The sequence below is a fragment of the Anoplophora glabripennis genome, unplaced genomic scaffold, assembly GCF_000390285.2.
Source record: "Anoplophora glabripennis isolate ALB-LARVAE unplaced genomic scaffold, Agla_2.0 scaffold50, whole genome shotgun sequence".
In the NCBI taxonomy this organism is placed as follows: domain Eukaryota; kingdom Metazoa; phylum Arthropoda; class Insecta; order Coleoptera; family Cerambycidae; genus Anoplophora; species Anoplophora glabripennis.
The window spans coordinates 121,658-134,046 of NW_019416330.1; positions in this window are offsets into that span (position 1 = coordinate 121,658).

Here is a 12,389-nt window from a genome sequence, read left to right on the forward strand (position 1 = left end):
CGCCCTCAAAAAAATACACCTAAATTGACCACAGCTTTGAATTTGTCATTCCAAAAAACCCCCGTGTATGAAATTTCATTAAATTATTTCGAATCAGTCGAAAGATATTTAAGAAAATGCGATTTATTTTCTCAACTTTGACACCCTGTATCTCGGTAACGAAGCACTTGCGGACTGATGTTCATATTTACTTTTTTGCTTAAAATTTGACAAGGAATCACCCCTTGAAATTAAAGTCATCACTTAAGATACACCCTGTATATATATAGGTCTAATAAGACTGGGACGAAATGGCTGCTAAGCCTTAGTCGAAAAGCCTTAAACCGAATGATTGGGGTCCTGGACAGACCATTGCAGACTTAGAAGGCATTTAAGCTTAAAGGGAATTTTTGCCTGAAATGTGGAGAAAGGATACCTTCTGGGACACTGCGCAGCCTTCGGGCGGTTAAGGCATAAAGTCTTTGGGACAGGGCGTCAAGTAGATTCGAGGAGAGTCAGAGGCAGACAGTGGATAGTTGATGGGATGGCGGGGTAGACAAAAAGGACCCCCAGGCTGGGGCCGCCCCAATGTACTACTACTACTACCCTCCCATTCTCAAAACGATCTTCTCAGAAGTTTTCCAGTACACCATTTAGTGGCAACAAGCTAAATTATTATTTGTATATAAAATAATTAACAATAAATACCATTGTCCTGAATTTATGTAGCATCTAAATATCTAATTATCTAGAATTGAAACAAGGTCATACATCACTTTTCATCATGGGATTTTCTTTATATCAGCAGGGCCTTCGACTGTGCCGATCATGGCAATTAATTCATATTTTATATAATAACGGATTAAGAAGTAAGTCTCTGAATTGGGTGAGTGACACCATTTCTGAAATATCGAAGTCAGTTTGTAAGTATTAATCATCAGCGTAAGGACACGATACATACGTATAAGTCAGATAATGTTGATATAAACATGGGAGTGCCTCAAAGCTCCGTTTTGAACCCTGTACTTTTTCTTCTAGACGTTAATAATATTACTAGCCTTAGTAATGAAGCTCAGTTTACTCTTTACGCTGATGATCCGTTTCTGTTAGTATCTGAAAAATCATGCTTTAATATGAACTCATTATTTCGAAATTAATTGTACACATAAATAAAATATTAATACTCTTTTCACTATTCCACATTTACAAATTTTTAAACACAGTTAACCTCTTCATTCCTGAGTACCATTTTGCTCCACCATCTTGTACTTGCACCTTCAATTATTACATTCAATCTACACTCTTACTCAATGTTTCAAAGAAATCTACATTTCTTTCGATATGACATACCCACTGCCGATTTAATCACAGAGGTACTTCGCCGTAATGAATGCTAAACGCTACCGAGCGCACTTTTATTTTGTATTCGTGTCAACGTTATTATTAATCATACAAGCATTAGGTGCATGCGATGAATACCTTATGCGACAACCGTCCCACGTTAGACAGAGCTGCGGGCATAGCAGGATGTCATATTTGTACTTACGAGTGATTTTCTTAATGTTATTCAAACCGTGCTCCATTACGCTAAAGGTGAGGAACACGTGGAATCTTATTAACCTATACTGTGAAATTTATGGCTAGAAATTATCTGTGTATACTAATTAACTAATTATGTATTCTAATATGTTCACAGGTTAAAGGCGAAGGTTCTGGAAGTGATTAAATGGTGAATATATTTACATTTTATTTGGCAAGATGAGGAGTGGACGCATATTTGTCTTGCATGTACGTTTTTAGTACAGGTGATAATATTGTTAGTTTAAATACAATGTTTTTAGAAGTAGGGGCAGGTGTATCCCAAAATATGACAATATTTCAAAGTAATACTCAAGTGAAACTGTTTTAGGTAAAGTTGTCACTGTTCAATATATTATAACGTATCGGGAGTCCCAAAATTCAGGCAAGATTTGATTTTACTTAATTTGTGCGGTAACGATAAGGAATAAAAAAGACAGCATGACTACCGAATTCAGGGTTATTAGAAATCGAGCGCTACTCGAAAAAACAACGCGTTTGTATTGTTAAGCAATTTTTCGTGTGTTCTGCACAAAGTGAAAATAGAAATATGCGGTAATATGCTTTCAAAAGTGGAAAATCACAAAGAATATCAACGGTGTGAGTGAAAAAGTTCTTCGGGTATACTTTTTGAAGAAGTCATGGAAAGTAAAGCCATTATCATTATGGTCTTATTACGCCTTGATGCAAAAGTTTCTGATAAATGGAAATTGTAACATTTCCGAGTAAGTAATATGTCTGATCAATCTGCTCCATCAAATAACTGTTAGTAATGTTTTCAGATTTTCAGAAGTTTTTTTATCAACTAGCGACAGAAAATGTGTACCATCCAAGCTGCAGGTGTGTTTATCTATGGAATCGTTTGCCATCTCAACAAATATTTCTGTCAATATTTGTTGCAGCTTCCATCTGTATCTCAGTTATTCCATTTTCAGTTTTGTCATCAGAAATTATGGATTCATTGTCTGATGGATGTTATCTATGGGCAGAACATTTGATGACAAAATTTTCTCGGCAAAATAAATCCCAAATAATAATGATGCTAAATGAGCCCACAAAAAGCAGTTGATAATTGATTAGTTGTCCTACGTCCTATAGCTACTATAATAACAGTTTTATCAGCCATTAAGATAAAAAAATTATTTATAGGCGCAGTGAGCACAAAAAACACTGCAACTGTAAACTAATAAGCAGAAAAATACGGTGTACATCTTACGATCTGTAGATCTAGATTGGCAGATATAGTTTTCTAATAGCTGTTTTACATTGACAATTTATTGATCAATTAATTCATGATGTCGCTTCATCAAGAAATTGGACAAGTGTAATGCACCAAATCTGCTGTCAAATAACTTCATGAATTTATTCATCAAGTTCTTGACGAATTAGAGCATGTTCTAATTTTCGTCAATTTCTTCGTGAAGTTCGGAAGTACCAACCCAACAGATTTCCAGCCTCAGATTAGTAATGATGTTATGTTATTGGAATTTGTAAATAATTGTGTCGCGTCGTGCTAGTTTTGCATTGTTTTTACTGATTTGTTACTTACATAAACTAATATTTATATAACATGTGTCAGAACGGTACCGCTGTTGTATCACTACAATTAAAAGTGGAAAGGTGACATTTTTGAAATTTATTTGCTTCTTTGATTCATTGGTAGAACTGATTCATACGTCAAAAAACTTGACAAAGTTTGTAGTATTGTAAAACCACACTGTTTACCAATAAATTCGTGAATTAATTCATGAAGAACTTCGTCAATTTATTCATCAATAAATTGTCAACGTAAAACAGCTATAATACCTTCTGATTTGCCGTATTGATATAATAAAAACTTGTTTGGAACCGCTTATTCCACACTGCTTCTGTGTACAAGTATGGGTGCAAGGAGGTGGACCTATTGCAATTTGTCATGTCAGAATGCGACATGTCATTCCCTATCGACTTTCTCAAGCAGTTCTCAATATGTTTGCCCTTTTTTGTTATTTAAGGTTAGTACATGTTATTTTTGTTTTTTGCGTCATATAATTTTACAAAGAGTAATCCGTAAAAAATAATTTAAAAGTAGGTGAAAACCCTGTATATGAAAATACCAAATTTGTAGTCATGGTTTGAAACTGATACTTTCTTATTACAATGAACACTTATTAGTATTATTATTATTGGTAGTCGTATTGGAAAAGATAATCATGCAATATTCCAACCAAGACGTCAATCGAGACAGGTATTTTAGACCGATCAAAATAACTCATTTAGAGGGAAAAAAAGAAAAATGTTACCTGTACTTTTATAAGTGGAAATGGTAAAGGGGCTTATAATAAACGAAAAAAAAAAAAAAATAAATGCGTGAGCAGGGGCGGCGGAGGGTTGATTTGGGGTGTTGAAAAGTTATGAAAAATTGTATCATTGGGATTTCTGGCGAAAGTTGACGTCAAACAAAAAAGTATCTAATACAAAAGTTGTAGATCATGCACAAATCTACAACTTTTGTAGAAGTCATTTTTCAATATAACCTGAAAATTTTCGAGAAAAATGTAAAAAACAGGGTTTTTTTCTGATTTTTCGATTTTTATTTCTCATTTCCGCAAAAATAATTTAATTTTGACGAAACTTAGTGAAAGTATACCTGTCTCTGTCTTAAATAACCTCAATTTTTTTTAGATAAAAAATCGAAGTTTCTGAGATATTCATTTTTTTCGGCCTGAAACGCTTTTTTTTTAAAAGAAAAATTCTACTTAAAAAAATCATCGTACATAGCTCTGCCGGTAATCATTTTTTTCGTTTTGACATATACTTTTTGGTGAAATAAAAAAATTTGTAATCACAGTTCAAAAACATGCTCAAAAATGCAAAAAAGTAAAAAATGACTTGCAGCATTTAATTTTTCAGTAATTGCTGATAATTTGTTTAAATTAAAAAAAAATCAAAAACTGATTACACCATGCAATTGTACGGAAAAAATACTAAAAAACTGTCTCATTGTTTGACCCAAAACTATTTTTGTACAGTATTGCTATAAACATAAGTCGAATAGTGAATAAATAAAATAAATAATAATTTTTTTTTCCGTGGGATCGATTAGTGTACTTATTTTTTTTTTTAAGTTTAATGAATTCATAGATATACAGTGTGTTCAAGATAAGGATGGGATAGTATTAGGATCTAGGAAACGGTAAGTGATACGGGGTGGCTCAGATTAGAAAAAAGTTGTGTTTTTTTATACCTAAGAATATGCTGTTTAGAAAGTTTTAAAATTCCTTGTAGTTCCGGATATATCCGGAAAAACCCGAAATTTTGCAAAATTTATTAATTTTTTCTGGCTTTATTTGAAAACGAATTTTAAAATAAATTACATATTTACAATGCCTCTTTTTTCGCTCTATACAATGGCGTCAACATTTTTTCATTCCGACGTTTCGTCTTCGAGGGACCATCATCGGGTTAATTTTAATGAGTTTTCATAAATTCGTATTATTTTTTTATTAGGTACATCTTTTTAAATTATGGATTAAAAAAAATTGTTGGACACTGTGCTGTATTGACTTTTATTCTCTCTGTCTTTCTCTCCTCCAATAAATACAGGTATTTTGAAAACGTTCTCCGCCGTACTCAGGAAAAATTTTTAATGATAGCTAAAAACCTTTTTAAGTGATTACAATAGTAATATCATCTAATACAGAATTAAAAATGACTAGATTTTGTCATAAAAACAGCAGCGACATATTTAAAAAAATTAATCTGATGATGGCCCCTCGAAGACGAAACGTCGGATTGCAAAAATGTTGACGCCATTGGATATTGCGAAAAAAGTGGCAATGTAAATATACAATTTATTTAAAATTCGTTTTCAAATAAAGCCAGAAAAAATAAAACAATTTTACAAAATTTCGGGTTTTCGGATTTCGTGTTAACAGTAGACTTTGCAGTTAATACTTTGTATTGCTGAAATCTCAAATCATCGAGAGATAATTTATCATCTGTGCATTTGTAATTCGACTTAGATGATTGCAATACTGTACAAAAATAAAGTTTTGGATCAAACAATGAGACAGTTTTTTGTATTTTTTCAGTACAATTGAATGGTGTAATCAGTTTTTGATTTTTTTTTAATTTAAACAAATTATCAACAATTACTGAAAAATTCATTGCTGCAAGTCATTTTTTACTTTTTTGCATTTTTGAGCATGTTTTTGAACTGTAGTTACAAATTTTTTATTTCACCAAAAAGTATATGTCAAAACGAAAAAAATGATTACCGGCAGAGCGTTTCAGGCCGAAAAAAATGAATATCTCAGAAACTTCTTGATTTCTTTGTCTAAAAAATTTTACGGTTATTTAAGACACAGAAAGGTATACTTTCACCGAGTTTCGTCAAAATCATTTTTTTTTGCGGAAATGAGAAATAAAAAACGAAAAATCAGAAAAAAACTGTTTTTCCCATTTTCTCGGTAATTTTGAGGTTATGTTAAAAAGTAAGCTCTGAAAAAGTTGTAGATTTTTGCATGATCTACAACTTTTGTATTGGATACTTTTTTGTTTGACGTCAACTTTCGCCAGAATTCCGAATACTACAATTTTTCATTGCTTTTCAACCCCCCAAATCAACCCTCCGCCGCCCCTGCTCACGCATTTATTTTTTTTAGGTTTATTATAAGCCCTTTTACCATTACCACTTATAAAAGTCCAGGTAACAGTTTTTTTTTCTCCAAGTGTAATTTGGTTGGACTATTTATTACATTTTTACATTCAACATTTATTTCTCAATAAATGTAATGACAAGTTACATTCAATACTGACGGGGATATGTACCTAAATTATCTTCAGGACTAAAAAAATTAAAAATTATATAAATATTATTCGTAACCTTGTTGAAACTTAATGATATTCAAACAATTGTTTAAATACACGTATTAAAAATAACTATTGATGATTTGTATTTGTTTTAGAAACATGAGCTTCATTACAAGGACCTTGATTATTTCAACAATACATTTCAGAGTTACGAGTAAAAATTGCTACAGATTATTCCACTTAAACGCATCAATTCTTTGGAACCTAGATTCTTTAACTTGAAAATAAAAATTATACAATGAACTGCCACTTTTAACGACAGCTGTAACCTCTTAGCTTAGTCAAAATTGCAGACAAAGCTTAAAAGACAGCTGATCCATCATTAGAGAAGTTTTAGGGTCTATTTTTACGTTTTGGCGCCCGGTCAAGCGTCAACTTCCGGACAATAATGCATTTATACATATAGTTTATGAGCTGATTTTAAAATATAAACGGTTATGCACTTTTATTTTTTTTCTTGCGGATTGACTAAATCGAAGTAGTTTTTGGCACTTATCAACATGACAAAACCCTGACATTTGAAAGCAGCTGATCATAGATATTGTAAACTATTAATTTCAGTTTAGCTTACGCAAGAAACATCAAAAATCCAAAATTCTTTAATATATGGTCTTGTTAAAGACAAACAGTTCTATTTAATAGATATTTATTTCTAATAGAGACTTTTGTCAGTCATTCAACATTAACTGTCTTAAATAGAAATCGAAATAAAAACTTTTTATTCTTGCACTTTTTTAGGTTATAGGCATTTTAATGCTCAAAACTGATTGAAAATGGCTTTAACTCCACAAGGAGGCATTTTAGTGAAAAAAGTGTAAGAACAAAAAGTTTTTATTTTTACCCTATTAACACGTAATTTCAAAATCATGACTATTTAAAACCAGAAATAGCCATTTCCACACATTTTAAGCCATTTTTCGAAGGAAGGGAAAATTTCTTATGGTTCCATTGTCTTCAGCGGATCAAAATACAGGGGGCTTTTATAATACTCTGTTAAAGAGCATATCAATTAGGCATAAATAGATAGAAATCAATTATTTTTAACATCGGTTTAAAGAAAAAAACGATCAAAAATACCAATTTCTGTTGTATTGTACTTGTGTCCTCTACACAGTTAAGTACCTTAATATATTGAATTAAAGGCCGTGTTATAAATTTAATCTTATATTTTTTACCAAAGAATAGTATATTATGTTACTAGGAGTAGAAGGCGATCATTATGTGTTGAGCCCAAAAGTTTGCTCGCCGAGGCGTTAGCCGAGGCTGAGCAAATTGGGCAAAACACATAATGAGCCTTCCACTCCGAGTGACATATACTATTTTTTCTTCAAGCGTGAATATAAAAAATTACTAATTTTGAAAATTTATAGCGGATAACGCGATGTTCAATCTCAGCACAAAATAAAATCAGTAGGTAGGTAATACTATTTATTTTATACATTTTATACATTTTATTGATTAATTAAACATGACAGTTTTAACCACTTTATTCATGAATAAAAAAACAAATGTAACAATTATTTTTCTTTAATTTGAATTAAACGAATAAACATCTAAATTACCTACATGTCTATCATCAAACTTTATTTATTAACATGAATATTAAATGTGCAATTTTGTATGGTACAGTTGTTGATATTTAAAGCGCTGCTGGCTGTCTTTTTTTCAAAGTTTACAGTTCTGTCGTTGAATACGTTACTTGTAATAAGGTTCTCAGTTTCAGTGTTAACAATTGTACCATTATTAACAGAAAAGTCTTCGATTAAATTATTTTCAGGATCAATATTTACAGTTTCGCTTGATGTACTTGGTTCATTATACTCTAATGGGTTTAATATTTTCATCGCTATCTGTTTCTTATTGTTTACAGAATCTTCAATGTATCCTTCAGCGACGCTGGTAGATTTCCATCCACCATGTCGCTTTAGGGTTGTAATGTCTCCACCATTATCAACTAAGATAGTTGCCGAGGTTCTTCTAAGGCAATGCCCCGTATATTCATGTGGATTTGGCAACCTTAAAAATGATGCAACATCTTTTGGCACTTTTGAAATTTTATGTATGCCCATTACAACACGATGACAATGGCCATTTTGATATTTAATAAAAAATCTATCAAAAGTTATGTCTTTTGGCCGAAGAGTAGCATATTTTCTGTATAAATTTAAATAAAACTCTCCAATTATGGTAAATGAACGATGTTTTTTAGTTTTTGTATTGGGAATATTTACTAATATTATATTTCCCAAATCTTTTACATCATTAACTTTTACTTGAATGAGTTCATCGCATCTACAAGCTCCTGTGACTCCAAATATTAGTGCAACCTAAAAAATATAGAATTATTAATTTTGTAACAATAAAAAAAGTTGGAAAATGCAAGGAAATTCTAAAACATGACGTAATTTTAAGACATCTATATTTATGAGTTTTTACAACATTCTTCCAATGAGCTATCTTTATTTCCGAAAATTGTTTATTATTCTCGTAATGGATACTATAAAATAACTTGAAGTTTACAAATTATAACAAAATTTTGTATTACAAATATAAAAAGGTTAAATATATATCTACCTATAATTTAAAAAGTACATACCTTGGTTGCTAAATATTTATCATCAGGTGCTTTATTCAGGAATTCGTCAAATTCTTTTTTAGACAAAACTTTCGACTTTTTTGGTTTATAATTTTCACCTTGTCGTTTCAAAAATGTAATTAATTTTGAATATTTCTCAATATTTACATTGTGTTCTATGTTTAATTTAGATTTTACCATTGAATATTGCGCCCATAAAGTTGAACTTTTCAGTGTTCTGGATAATCTTGTAAAATATGCTATCATCACATTTTCTGAATAAATATGTGCATTATTTTCTTTTGCCCAATTTATGAATTTATCATAAGCATTTTCATAAATTTTTCTCGACTTTGTTGGTATAAGTGTTGCCACTGATGTATTTGCAATTTCCAGTAATTCTGGTGGTGTGCACTGCATTTCTTCAGACATTTTAAAAACGACCCGACGCGACATCAAATTTCAACTGACACTTAATGAAACGTCAAAGCTTCTTGAATCTTTAATTCGTTGCTAGGATACTTACCTACACATTGTTACATTTTTTTACTAGTTAAAAAATGAAAAATATTTGTACTAGTTAAACAATAGACTGCTTCTAAAGGAGGTGTTGCACTATATAATATAAGTATTATTATACGCTTGAAGAAAAAAATAATACAATACTTCAAATAACACAGCCACACAAAAAAAGAAAAGTAGTCTGTACTTTTCATGCGACATATGTTATCCGTAGTATTTTTGCCTCCTGATCACGAATCCGGTGTCAGAATTGAGCTATCACTTCACAGGAATTTCCTAACCTCAAAACACAGGTCAAATATAGCAAAAATTCATGAAAAAGTGCTTGGAAAAATATAATTTTTTTTTCTATATTCAAATGTTCATTTATATAGTTAAGACCCAGCCGAATGTGAATTAGCGGTTAGAATTGATGGTTCTGTTTCTAACCTCAAAAAAACGGGTCAATTACGGTCAGATATCACGGATTTTCAAAAAATAACAAATTCGCGCCAAATTTGGTATATGGGGGTTTTCGGGGTCGCTGATCACGGATCCTAGGTCAATTTTGCAAAATTCAAAAGGGCGGATCCAATATGGCCCACCAAATTTTCAAAAAATAACAGATTCGCATCAAATTTGGTATAAGGGGGTTCTCGGGGTCGCTGATCACGAATTCGAGGTCAATTTTGCAAATTTTAAGATGGCGGCCGATCAAACTTTCAAGAAATAACACATTCACGCCAAATTTGGTATACGGGGGTTTTCGAAATCACTGATCACGAATCCAAGATTAGATTTACAAAATTCAACCCGTGAATAGATCTTTTACAGAAAAAAAACAAGATATAGTCGAAAAAAAGTACGTTAACACATGATTGGGTACTCAGGTTATAAAGTAAAATATTACAAAATGAATTTCGCAATTCTGACCTCGAATGCGTAATCAGCGACCCCGAAAACCCCCGTATACCAAATTTGCTGCGATTCTGTTATTATTTGAAAATTTGTTCGGCCATTTTGGATCCACCATCTTGAATTTTGCAAAATTCACTTCCGATCTGTAGTCAGCGTCCCCGAAAACCCCCGTATACCAAATTTGCTGCGATTCTGTTATTTATTGAAAATTTGGTCGGCCATATTGGATCCGCCATCTTAAATTTTGCAAAATTGACCTTGGATCCGTGATCAGCGACCAAGAAAACTCCCGTATAGCAAATTTGGGGCGAATCTGTTATTGTTTTTAAAATTCGTGATATCTGACCTTAATTGACCCGTGTTTTTGAGGCTAGAAAAAGAACCATTAATTCTGCGGATTCACGTTGGGCAGAGTCTTAACTATATAAATGAACATTTGAATATAGAAAAAAAAATTGTATTTTTCCTAGAACTTTTTCATGAATTTTTCCTATTTTTTACCAGTTTTTTGAGGTTAGGAAATTCCTGTGATGTGATAGCTCAATTCTGATACCGGATTCGTGATCAGGAGGCAAAAACACTACAGATAACATATGTCGTATGAAAAGTACAGACTACTTTTCTTTTTTGTGTGGCTGTGTAATCAAAAGAAATTCACGAAATTATCTGAGAAAGTCTATACGAGGTGAACAAGAGTCAAATAATCGGAATGACCCTTCAGAAATGACTTATTTTTAAAGCCGCACTTAAAAAATTAAATCTCTTGAGATACGAAGATAAAACAAATAAATATCGATAAAATTAAGCAATAAAGATAATGAAATTGACTGAATGATTAACCTTTCGAGTAATTAAAAATGTTCCCATATATCGTAAATCACATTAGTGTTGAAATACAGGTTCAATATAAAAATACAAAATTACACAAATGTAAACTAGATAAAAGGTATGTGCAAGAGAAGAAAATAAAAACGGTAAAGCCACTGGAACAAATATTTACTCTGTAAGGTAATACCTGTCAACTAATAAGTTCTCCTAATATTTTCTTTAGCTCTTTGAGCATGCACAAGTGCGTAAAGCTTCAAAACTCAAATATGTACACTGTTGGTCGGGTAGATGAGAGGCGAAATGTACCGTTGAAGAAGAAAATAGAGAGATGCGATAAACGCAGGAGCCAAATTTTATTTTTATTTTATTTTACAGTTTAGGGAATAATAGAGGTTTTAAACCCACAACATTTTCCACTAATTTGTTAATAAAAGACGGAAAATATCTATCAAATCAATAAAAAAACCAAAAAATATAGTTGAACAGGAAATGGAGAACACAGTACTACAAGATACACATACACATACACAAAACAGTTCAAATAAAATGAATTAAAAGAAATTATAATAAACTCAAAAATGTTCCCGTACTATCGGCGTAGAGTAAAATTAAAAAAAATCGATATAGCTTCAAAGCTAGAAATGTTAAATATCGCTGAAATTACAGATAACAAATTTACTAAATTACTATAAAACATTACGATGACAAATAAATAAATAAATAAGTTATTAAAAATGATGGAATTATATAGAAATTCAACGTAAGCTTCTACAATAATTAGTTTGTCACCTTAAAAATTAAGGAGAATTAAATTTCTCACTTAAGATTACTCTTCGCGTATCATTGCTTTTAAGTATCAATTATTTTGTGGAGAAAAAGGGTAGATTTAAAACAATTAAATTTTTAAAATCCATAAATAAACATTTGCAGCACTTACCTGTGAGATTATTTTAGAACAAAACCGGAAGCGACTTCTTACATAAATGTAGGTGGGAACAACTTTTGAAAATGTGCCAAAATAATAATAGATACTTAGATTTATTTTAGAATTTTACTTTCATCACCTCAAGACGAATAGGAAGGTATTAAAACTATAGATATATTTTTTTATATACAGGGATGGCCAAAGTACGGAATAAAATTCATATCTTTTGAT